General features: G+C 41.5%; 1 protein-coding gene across 1 annotated transcript in view; it reads right to left on the reverse strand.

Annotated features, from left to right (window-relative positions):
* Positions 1–5,372: 5,372 nt before the first annotated feature.
* The window catches only part of LOC124722264 (glutaryl-CoA dehydrogenase, mitochondrial-like), a 43,540-nt gene continuing 36,022 nt past the window's right edge, over positions 5,373–12,890 (reverse strand). Inside the window, exon 6 of the mRNA XM_047247452.1 lies at positions 5,373–5,435. The gene's annotated coding sequence lies outside the window, so the exon portion shown is untranslated. The remainder of the gene's footprint in view (positions 5,436–12,890) is intronic.

Genomic DNA, 12,890 nt, shown 5'->3' on the forward strand with positions numbered 1-12,890 from the left:
TGAAGTTTAGTCTGATGATACATGTATATTAAAAGTTATGAAATTCAGTTGACGATGACTGTATACATCAGGTGTGGTTACATTAAGAGTAGGCAGATTCTTTTTTTAATCAACAATAATTGCCTCAATTTCTTCATGTTTTCCGGATTCTTATAGCAGTTTCTTTTGACTGAATAAAACTTCACACTTCTCACCATATGATCCTGTCTTTTCTTTGCCACAAAGCCTTCTTAGCCTTAAACGGTATTATAAATTGCCATGTAGAGACTTTAAAGAAACACTCTGAAATCTGTGGCTCTCAGATAGATGGTTGAAGTAAATATAAAACCAAATAAAATCAACTGTGTGAATAAACTAAATCCATTTTTTTTCCTTCATGAAATCTACGAGAGGAAGTCATCTTTGTAAGTAAGGTAGGTCCTGGGCTAATGAGGCATGTTCTACAGTAGTATCAGTAATGACACTGATACCTATGATTTCAATCAATTACAACTGTATGTGTCTTTTTCAGGGTATCCAAAAATAAATATTGAAGTTTCCATCAAAAATTTCTTGGAAAGTTGTTGAACCACCAGTATGTTCTTTGTTAGACTCAGTATATATTACATATAGTTTGGCTTCATCTAGCCCTTCAGGTAAGCACACTCTTGATGTATCCTTTAAAGAATAGTGATATTTCCTTCCTCTCATAGATTTCATGAAGGAAAAAAAATGGATTTAGTTTACTCACACAGTTGATTTTAGTTGGTTTTATATTTACTTCAACCATCTATCTGAGAGTCACAGATTTCAGAGAAGTGTTTCTTTAAAGTCTCTACATGGCAATTTATAATACCGTGTAAGGCTAAGAAGGCTTTGTGGCAAATGGTTACATCTGGCAATAAATCACTACCATAAACATGTGCACGTGCCTGATAATAATAAGACACACAATCACTTGCCACTGCATCATACTTTCTGTTGCACCACTGCTGAACTGGAACAATTGTGATCAGTTCACTCAAATACTGAGTCTGTTTGTTGCAACACCCAAGTTTGTTTACGTTAGATATAATGTGTGGAGTGCCACTATGAGGACATGACCGAACACCTTAAGATTTTGCATGAACCGAGGACTGGCAGCCACGTAACACGAGAAAATGTGAAAAGTGTTAATATGTAGTAAAAACCTAAGAAAATGTCCCGTTTCCGTCATTTACTATCGAATCGACCTAACACCAGATCGTCTCATTGGTCGCTTTTCTCTCTGAAATGGTTACATTTATCGTCTGCAAGCCCTTGTTGCATGCTGCGGTATGCGGAGACACTACAAGCAGCACAGTAGAACACAGAAGACGCATCTAAGTTGATGCAATCGGCCAGTAAGAAGAACAACATTTCAAGTTTTAGTTATCGATTATTGATTTCCATTTTCATGGAAAATTGTACTGAAATGCAGGAGGATCTGCAGTGAATTGACGCATGGTGCAGGGAATGGCAATTGAATATCAATGTAGACAAGTGTAATGTGCTGTGAATACATAGAAAGATAGATCCCTTATCATTTAACTACAAAATAGCAGGTCAGCAACTGGAAGCAGTTAATTCCATAAATTATCTGGGAGTACACATTAGGATTGATTTAAAATGGAATGATCATATAAAGTTGATCGTTGGTAAAGCAAATGCCAGACTGAGATTCATTGGAAGAATCCTAAGGAAATGCAATCCGAAAATACACTCCTGGAAATTGAAATAAGAACACCGTGAATTCATTGTCCCAGGAAGGGGAAACTTTATTGACACATTCCTGGGGTCAGATACATCACATGATCACACTGACAGAACCACAGGCACATAGACACAGGCAACAGAGCATGCACAATGTCGGCACTAGTACTATGTATATCCACCTTTCGCAGCATTGCAGGCTGCTATTCTCCCATGGAGACGATCGTAGAGATGCTGGATGTAGTCCTGTGGAACGGCTTGCCATGCCATTTCCACCTGGCACCTCAGTCGGACCAGCGTTCGTGCTGGACGTGCAGACCGCATGAGACGACGCTTCATCCAGTCCCAAACATGCTCAATGGGGGACAGATCCGGAGATCTTGCTGGCCAGGGTAGTTGACTTCCACCTTCTAGAGCACGTTGGGTGGCACGGGATACATGCGGACGTGCATTGTCCTGTTGGAACAGGAAGTTCCCTTGCCGGTCTAGGAATGGTAGAACGATGGGTTCGATGACGGTTTAGATGTACCATGCACTATTCAGTGTCCCCTCGACGATCACCAGTGGTGTACGGCCAGTGTAGGAGATCGCTCCCCACACCATGATGCCGGGTGTTGGCCCTGTGTGCCTCGGTCGTATGCAGTCCTGATTGTGGCGCTCACCTGCACGGTGCCAAACACGCATACGACCATCATTGGCACCAAGGCAGAAGCGACTCTCATCGCTGAAGACGACACGTCTCCATTCGTCCCTCCATTCACACCTGTCGCGACACCACTGGAGGCGGGCTGCACGATGTTGGGGCGTGAGCGGAAGACGGCCTAACGGTGTGCGGGACCGTAGCCCAGCTTCATGGAGACGGTTGCGAATGGTTCTCGCCGATACCCCAGGAGCAACAGTGTCCCTAATTTGCTGGGAAGTGGTGGTGTGGTCCCCTACGGCACTGCGTAGGATCCTACGGTCTTGGCGTGCATCCGTGCGTCGTTGCGGTCCGGTCCCAGGTCGACGGGCACGTGCACCTTCCGCCGCCCACTGGTGACAACATCGATGTACTGTGGAGACCTCACGCCCCACATGTTGAGCAATTCGGCGGTATGTCCACCCGGCCTCCCGCATGCCCACTATATGCCCTCACTCAAAGTCCGTCAACTGCACATACGGTTCACGTCCACGCTGTCGCGGCATGCTACCAGTGTTAAAGACTGCGATGGAGCTCCGTATGCCACGGCAAACTGGCTGACACTGACGGCGGTGGTGCACAAATGCTGCGCAGCTAGCACCAGTCGACGGCCAACACCGCGGTTCCTGGTGTGTCCGCTGTGCCGTGCGTGTGATCATTGCTTGTACAGTCCTCTCGCAGTGTCCGGAGCAAGTATGGTGGGTCTGACACACCGGTGTCAATGTGTTCTTTTTTCCATTTCCAGGAGTGTACAAAGGAAGTAGGTTACAGTACGCTTGTTTGCCCACTGCTTGAATACTGCTCAGCAGTGTGGGATCCATACCAGATAGGGTTGATAGAAGAGATAGAGAAGATCCAACGGAGAGCAGCGCACTTCGTTACAGGATCATTTAGTAATCGCGAAAGCGTTATGGAGATGATAGATAAACTCCAGTGGAAGACGCTGCAGGAGAGACGCTCAGTAGCTCGGTACGGGCTTTTGTTGAAGTTTCAAGAACATACCTTCAGCAAAGAGTCAAGCAGTATATTTCTCCCTCCTATGTATATCTCGCGAAGAGACCATGAGGATAAAATCAGAGAGATTAGAGCCAACACAGAAGCATACTGACAATCCTTCTTTCCACGAACAATATGAGACTGGAATAGAAGGAAGAACCGATAGAAGTACTCAAGGTACCCTCCGCCACACACCGTCAGGTGGCTTGCGGAGTATGGATGAAAGATGTAGATGTAGAAGGTGACAGAGACTCCATGAGTTGTAATACAGCTAGGAGAAGCTGGATGTTCTTTCTGCAATATTGCAGAAAGACTTGGCAGGAATGTAGCCACTTTGCATGACTGTTGGTAGTGGTGCTCACAAGAATGTAAGGTCGCATGAAGACCGGGTTCTAGACGGTCACGTCACCCTCCAAGAGGGAACATGTTTCGCACATCATACTGCATCTGCAGCTACAATTTGAGCAGCAGTTGGCACCACAGTGACACAATGAACTGTTACGTATCGTTTACTTCAAGGACAGCTTCACACGAGATGCCCTGTAGCATGCATTCCACTGACCCCAATCACTGTCATTTTTGACTTCAGTTCCATTAAGCAAGAGGTCATTGGAGGACATGGTGGAGGTCTGGTTCTGCCTTGGTGCCAGTGATGGCCATGTGTTGGTTAGGAGGAGGTCAGTTGAGGATCTGCAGCCAACCTGCCTGCGTGCTAGACATACTGGACCTACACCTGAAGTTAGGATCTGGGGTGCAATTTTGTATGACAGCAGGAGCACTCTCATTGTTATATTATGCATCCTGACTGCAAATTTGTTTATCAGTCTGGTGATTTGACCTGTTGTGCTGCCATTCATGAACAGCATTGCAGGGGGTGTTTCCTGAAAGGATAACACTCAACTACATACCTTGTCATTGCACAACATGTTCTACAGAGTGTCAAAATGTTGCCTTGGCCTGCTTAATGACCAGGTCTGTCTCCAATTGAGCACACATAGGACATGATCGGATGAGAACTCCAGCAGCATCCACAAACAGGATTAACCATCATTTACAGCATCATCCACAAACAGCATTAACCATCCCTGCATTGACCAAACAAGTGCAACAGGCGTGTAACTCCACCCCACAAACTGACATCCGGTACCTGTACAACACAATGCATGCATGTTTGTATGCAACATTCTGGCTGTTATAGTGGTTACCAGCACTTCACATTTGCAATGGCTTATCTCACACTTACGTGAACCTGTGATCTTTCAATGTTAATATAAGTCTCTTAGTATCATAGTCATTTTACCAGAACAGTTTTTCTCTGTGACTGTTTCTCTAGAAAGCAAAACAGGCGTACACTATTATTGCATATAATACTGAGGTAAATGTTTAGAAATCACTCCTTTTCTCTTCTTCATATCTTTCAGGCAACTATTGCAATATTACCATATTGTCAACATGCATGTGTGGGCATTTTGACTGTTACCTCTTACACCAATCACAAAGTAACTACTGGTGTTACCTTTCATTTCTTAATGATGTAATTAACTGTGTGTGTCATGTTGATAAATATAAAACAAAACTAGGTCCCAGCTCTCTGGCAGAAACGTGGCATCTTTTTGACAATATTCAGACTTTCATTTCAACAGAGTCATATAATAATATAGAATAAAATTTTTAATATGATGTTTTTGGTATTGCACTTTATTGAGTAAAAATAAAAATTATTTATTAACAAATGCATCATGAAAGCATTTTTAGTTCATACAATACCACAGCAACTTTGGTGTACAGAAAATATCATAATCTGCAGTCTTCAGTATTAGATTCATAGTTACAGACTAGATGTTAATTACTTAAAGCTACAGGACACTCATTATTCCAAAACTTGTGCACAAATGTCTGTGTTGCATCTTCTGATACTATGCTCCATGTGTATTGCATACCTGTACACTGATTTTTAGACAGTATGGATTCTCACTGTAGTTTTTTCCATGTTGGAGGACGATCACAAACTTTCACCATTCATGACACAAATTGGCACTTTTGGTACAACCTAAAATAAAAGAGTATTTATCAAGAGTGTTTCCAAACTGCTTACATTTATATGCAGTACACTGACACTAATAAATTTTGTTCAAAATATTAGATATTTCATTGAGTTTGATTCTCCTAGTTGTGTCTCTAACAGAAATATGACTTTCAAATAATAAACTTTCTTCCAGACAATGTAACTGCCATATAAGAAACAATATTATATTATTAATACTGTGGAGAGGCCAGAAAAATGTGGTTCCAGAAGAGGGGCAGCAGCCTCTTTAGTAGTTGCAGGGAAACAGTCTGCATGATTGACTGATCTGTTACAATAATGTCAGACAATATGGCCTTGCTGTGCTGGTACTGTGAATAGCTGAAAGCAAGGGGGAAACTATAGCCATTACTTCTCCCAAGGACATGCAACTCTACCATATAGTTAAATGATGATGGGATCCTCTTGGGTAAAATATTCCGGAGGCAAAACAATTTCCCATTTGGATCTCTAGGTGGGGACTACTCAGGAGAATGTCATCATTAGGAAAAACAAAACTGGCATTCTACGGATTGGAGCATGCAGTGTTAGATCCCTCAACTGGGTAGGTAGATTATAAAATTTTAAAAAAAGGAAATGCTTAGGTTGAAGTTAGATGGGATGGGGATTAGTGAAGTTTGGTAGCAGGATAAAGAGAACTTCTGGTCAGGTGAGTACACTGTCATCAATAAAAAATCAAATAGGGATAATGCAGGTGTAGGTCTAATAATGAATAAGAAAATATGAGGGTTGCCCAGAAAGTAGTGCACCACATTTTTTTCTTCAACAATCCTTTATTGAAGATAACAAGAATTACACACATGAAAGAATGGTGTTTCATCTACATACCCTATTTTTCCACGTAATCTCCATCCCATCCTATGGCCTTCCTCAAGCGCGAAACAAGGGCGTGTATGCCCTGTCAGTACCAATCCGGGTCCTGGTGGTGGAGCCAATGCTTCACTGTGTGAATCACCTCCTCATCAGCAAAATGTCTTCACGAATGGCATTCTTTAATGGCCCAAACAAGTGGAAGTCCAAGGGGGCTAGGCTAGGTGTGTCAGGTGTGACAGACACTGCTGCAAATAATGGAGCTCCACCAAACCACCTTCTGACGACCTCACCCTCCATGCCCAGCAACTAACTGTACTTCTGTTGACAGCATATGCTCCATAGACTGTGCACAAGCATTTGTGAATATTCACCACAGTTTCTTTCTCTGCAGTGAGAAATTCAATGATGGCATGTTGCTGTAACATGCATCTCCTACAGATGCCATTTTGAAACTGTCCTGCGGCTACACTATCTGTCAGAAGTGACAGAATCTTGACGCGCTCTCTCTCTCAGGAGACTTCAAATAATACATATGGAATATTCTGCATTTGTAGCATTGTTTTTGGCTGAGAAAAAAAAATTGGTGCTTTATTTTCTGGGCGACCCTCATAGCAATGTGGGTAAGCTACTATGCGCAGCACAGTGAACACATTATTATACACAGGATAGGCATAAAGCCAACACCCACAACAATAGTACAAGTTCATATGCGAACTGGCTCTGCCGATAATGAGGAGGGTGAAACAATGTATGATCAGACAGAATAAATTATTCAGACACTTATGGGAGAGAAAAATTTAATTGTGATGGGTGACTGGAATTCAGCAGTAGGTAGAGGAAGAGAAGGGAAAATAGTAGGAAAATATGGACTGGGGGAAAGGAACAAAAAAGTAATCTGCGTGGTAAAATTTTGCTCAGAGCATATTTTAATCATCATCAATACTTGGCTCAAGAATCAACAATCATGGAAGACACCTGAGATAATGGGAAGTTTCAGATGATTACATAACAGCAAGACAGAGATTTTTGGAACCAGATTTTAAACTGTAAGACATTTGCAGAGCAGCTGTGGACTCTGACCATAACTTATCGGTCATGAACTGTGGATAAAACAGAAGAATAGATTGCAAGAACAATGGAAATGAACACGGTAGAAGACAAATTGATAGCTTGAGAGATGAAATAGTGAAGGCAGCAGAGGATCTAATAGGTAAAAAGACCAGGCCTGCAGAAATCCTTGGACATCACAGGAGATACTAAATTTAACTCATGAAAGAAGAAAATATAAAAATTCAACAAATGAAGTGCCAAAAGAGAATACAAATGTCTAAAACATGCAATTCACAAAAGTACAAAATGGCTAAGCAGAATGATAGAGGAAAAACGTAAGTCTATAGAAGCATGTATAACTAGGGGGAAGATAGGTACCACCCACAGAAAAATTAAAGAGGCCTTTGAAGAAAAGAAAACTAGCTGTATGGCTATCAAGAGATCAGATAGCAATCCAGTACCAAGCAAAGAACAGAAAGGTAGAAGGAGTATATAGAGGGTCTGTCCATGAGAGATGTACTTGAGGGCAATGTTACAGATATCAAAGAAGACGTGGACGAAGATGAGATGGAAGATATGACACTGTCAGAAGAATTTGACAGAGCACCAAAAGACCTAAGGAGTTGACAACGTTCTGTCATAACTACTAATAGCATTGGGAGAACCAGCCATTACAAAGCCCTTCCATCTGGTTTGCAAGATGTACGAGACAGGCAAAATACCCTCAGACTTCAAATAATAAATCTAATTCCACAGAAAGCAGGTGCAGACAGGTGTGAATATTACTGAACTATCAGTTTAATAAGTCATGGTTGCAAAATACTAACATGAATTATTTACATAAGAATGAAAAAAAACTGGTAGAAGCTGACCTCGGAGAAGATAGGTTTGGGTTTTGGAAAACATTGGAACATGTGAGGCAATATTGACCCAACAACCTATCTTAGGTCTTGTAAATAGGTTGAGGAAACGGAAACCCATGTTTACAGCTTGTGTAAATTCAGAGAAGGCTTTTGACAATGTTGACTGGAACACACTCTTTGACATTCTGAAGGTGACAGGAGTAAACTAAAGGGAGTGAAGGATTATATGGAACTTATACAGATATCTCAGTTATAATAGACCAAGGGCATGAAAGGGAAGCAGTGGTTGAGAAAGGAGTGAGACATTGAGAAAGGAGTGAGACAGGGTTGTAGCATATCCACAATGTTACTCAATGAAACTTTTATTTTAGCAATTGCTGGGGCGGGAGCTGCAGTCACTGAATGTGCTGCACTCTAGGTGACTGTTATTCTATGAATACTTACCTCTCTTGTGCACAGAAAATAATGGTGTTTCTTCAAACCACAGTAAATACTCACTTGCAGAAAAAACAACTGTTTAAAATTTACCACTGCATATATCTTCAAAGGAAAAGGAACCAATAATGAAACGTTCTCTGAATGTGCACCACACCTTTTCACTGCTAATACAAAGGTATTTCCACAATTAATCAAGCTATATGTATACACATTTCAATTACTTGAAAAGTGTATCTCATCTGCCTGCATGACATTTGTTTGATTGGTTGATTGATTTGGGGGAGGGAACAAACAGCAACGTCATCAGTCCCATGCATGACATTTATGTCCATCCATATTATTTTCCATTTGTTGTGTGTTGGCCTGATGCAGCTAAGTTTATTGCAGGTCACTCTAAACAGTATGTATTGTCAAAGTTTTTCATCATCGTTATCACTGAGAAACATGGCACCACACCCTCTCAGCTACTGTTCAAAAACAGTATGAACAATAATGGAAATTCATAAACTGTGAGTTACCTTATTACGTTATGGTATGGGAAGATTTCAACTTACTAACTATAGGCTGGAAAACTCTATAATGATTATGGCAAGCAATAACAACAGGGATTTGTGTGATATTGTTATGAATCCTTATCGAAAATTTACCTTGAACAATTAGTAAGGGAAGTGACTTATAAGGGGAAATGTCTTAAATCTAGTTACAAATTGGTCATAACATTTTAATTTAGTTAACATAAAGCAGAGAATCAAAGCTGATATAGCAGTTATAGCATCACCACCATGAGTGTTATTAGATAGGTTAAGAAAGGCAGATAGATATTTCTCATTAATAAATGTGACAAGAAACAGATTTCAGATTATCTGAGCAGACAACATGAAACATTAATCATTCTGCTGTTAGCTGCCCTAAATGGTTGGTATTCCACAATTTTCACTCTTATAAACGACATAAATTGATGTTACAGTATTCATCTGTGGCATGCTAGTGTAGAATATGTGACAAATTCAGCTAAGTAAAAAGACCCAAACATTGCACATGTTAATTTAAATATGTAAACTAACTTTCAGTTTTTCCATGGTGTGAGACCACGTCATGTGTCAGGTAAAACTGATGCAGAATTCTAGAAATATTTTATTGTTTGTATTAAGGCTTGTGTGTATCATAATATATTGTGTATCTTCAAACATCTGTGAGTGCTGCAAAAGATCTGTACTACAATGTCAATTGCAAACTACATTCTGGCAGCAGAACCCATCATTTAGACAACCACTGCCTCCTGATTTCAGTTGGTACACGTGTGATAAATGATACATTTTTCAGAATTTTTGGAAGCTCTGAGTACTGTGTGTAACATATTTGACAATAAATCAATGGTTTTGAGCTATAGTTGTGTACTCTGCAAACTTTAGCAGCAATATATTTTTGGAAAATCATTTCCCCACATGAATCTGTTAATGAAGATGATTTCAACAGAAGTTTGAGACAAAGTAATCTTCAACAATTCACTGATATTTAACAAAAGCCACTTTCTTGGGTGTTGAAACTTCATATCTTAAAAAGGAACTTGGAGGCCTTGTAGGGTAATAAATCACGAAACTAAAAAATCCAAGATTAGTTTAAAGTTACTTGTTTATTGTTCAACAAAAACAATCAGTTTTTGAAAAAATAATTTAAATTTAATTGGATAAATAAAAAAAATCTACTCACCAAGAGGTGGCAGAACACACACATAAAAGAAAATTGTAATTAAGCAAGCTTTTAGAACCAGTGGCTCCTTCTTCGAGCAGAAGGATTGAAGGGGAAGAAAGAGGGGTGAAGGAAAAGGACTGGAGAGGTCTAGGAAAAGGGGTAGATTTTGGGAAAGTCACCCAGAACCGCAGATCAGGGGAGACTTACCGCACAAGATGAGAAGGAAAGACTGATTGTTGGGGACTGCATCAGATGATATTTGAAAACCTGAGACCTTAAAGGTGGAACACAGGGTAATATGCAAGACAGAGATTACTGCTTACACATCATGCATGAGTTAATAAGAGCAAAAAGATAAGTACATTGTATGTAACAGATGTGGGAGGGGGTGGTGAAAAATAGATAGGTAAGACAATGAAAGATGTAGAAAACTAAAGTGGAGTGAAGAGAAGAGTAGTTACTGTGAAGAAATGCTGGGATGGAAGAAGTTAACATATATTAAGGCCAGATGGTTCGCGAGAACCAAGGACATGTTGTAGTGCTAGTTCCCACTTGCAGAGTTCTGAGAAACTGGTGTCTGGGGAAAGAGTACAGATGGCATGTGTGGTGAAACAGACTCCGAGGTCATGGTTATCATGTTGTAGAGCATGCTCTGCAACAGGATATTGCATGCTCCCAATATACACCCTCTGCCTATGCCCATTCATCCTAATTGATAATCTGGTGGTTGTCATGCAGATATAAAAGGCCAAACGGTGTTTACATACCAGCTGGTACAAGACATGTCATTTCACAGGTGGCTCTCCCTTTGATAGTATATCTTTTGCCAGTTACAGGGCTGCTATAGGTGGTGGTAGGAGGGTGCATATGGCAAGTCTTGCAGTGAGGACGGTCACTGGGCTAGGAGCCATAGGGTAGGGAGATGGGTGCAGACGGAGCACAGGACCCGACAAGAATATTGCAGAGATTGGGAGGGCAACAAAAAGCTGTTCTAGATGTGATGGGTACAATTTCAGACAGAATGAATCTAATTTCATGGTATGTTTTTAGGAAGTCATGGCCCTGTTGAAGTAGCTGATTACACATTAAAGACCAGGATAATACTGAGTCACCAGTGGTGTGCTTCAAAGCTGTTTTTACAGTGATCAGCAATACCAGGATTGGATGGGATGGCCCAGGAAATATGCTTTTGAACTTGGCTGGTGGGGTAATTAAGTGCAGTGAAGGCTGAGGTGAAATTCTTGGTGTATTGCTCTAAAGAGTTTGCATCTGAACAAATACATTTGTCTCAAATGTCAAAGCTGTATGGGAGGGAACATTTGACATGTCAAGGCAAACGTATTTGTTCAGATGTAGACTCTTTACAGCAATACACCACCAGTCTCACCTCAGCCTTCACTGCACGTAATTACTTCACCAGCCTAGTTCAAAAGCAGATTTCCCGGGCCATCAAATCCAATCCTGGTACTGCTGATCCCTCCAAAAAAACAGCTTCAGAACACAACACTGGTGACTCAGTTTTGTCCTGGACTGGAATGCATAAATCAGTTACTTCGACAGGTCAATGACTTCCTAAAATCATGCCCTGAAATGAGATGCATTCTGTCTGAAATTTTTCCCACCACATCTAGAACAGCTTTTCGTCACCCCCCCTCCCCTCCCCCCCTCCCCTCCCCTCCCCTCCCCCCCTCCCCTACCCTCCCTCCCCCCCCCCCAATCTCCACAATATTCTTGTCAGACACTATGCTCCTTCTGCACCCATCTCCCTACCCAATGGCTCTTACCCCTGTGACCATCCCTGCTGCAAGACTTGCCCTATGCACCCTCCTACCACCAACTATAGCAGCCTTGTAACTGGCAAACATATACTATCAAAGGGAGAGCCACCTGTGAAACAACACGTCATGTACCAGCTGTCATGTAAACACTGTTCGACCTTTTACATCAGCTTGACGACCACCAAATTATCAATTAGGATGAATGGACAAAGGCAGAGGGTGTATACATGAAACATGCAGGCTCTACAACGTGACTATCGCGATCTCGGTGTCTGTTTCACCAAACATGCCATCTGGATTCTTCCTCAGACACTAATTTCTCAGAACTCCGCAGGTGGGAACTAGCACTACAACATGTCCTTGGTTCTCACCACCCACCTGGCCTTAATTTATGTTAACTTCTTCCACCTCAGCATCTCTTCACAGTAACTACGCTCTGTGTGCTCTCTGGTTTTCAAATCTCATCCAATGCAGTCCTCAATAATCAGTCTATCCTTCTCGTCCCGTGTGGTGAGTCTCCCCCAACCTGCGGTTCTGGGTGACTTTCCCAAAGTCTACCCCTTTTCCTAGACCTCTCCAGTCCTTTTCACTCACCCCTCTTCCTTCCCCTTCAACCCTTCTGCCTGAAGAAGGAGCCACTGACTCTGAAAGCTTGCCTAATTACAACATTCTTTTATGTGTGTGTTCTGCCACTGCTTGGTGAGTAGATGTTTTATCTAGCCAATTAAATTACTGTTTGTTGTTCAGATAAACATCGCACCACCCACATGCAGCCCCACTGTGAATGC

This window comes from Schistocerca piceifrons, chromosome X (genome assembly GCF_021461385.2).
Source record: "Schistocerca piceifrons isolate TAMUIC-IGC-003096 chromosome X, iqSchPice1.1, whole genome shotgun sequence".
In the NCBI taxonomy this organism is placed as follows: domain Eukaryota; kingdom Metazoa; phylum Arthropoda; class Insecta; order Orthoptera; family Acrididae; genus Schistocerca; species Schistocerca piceifrons.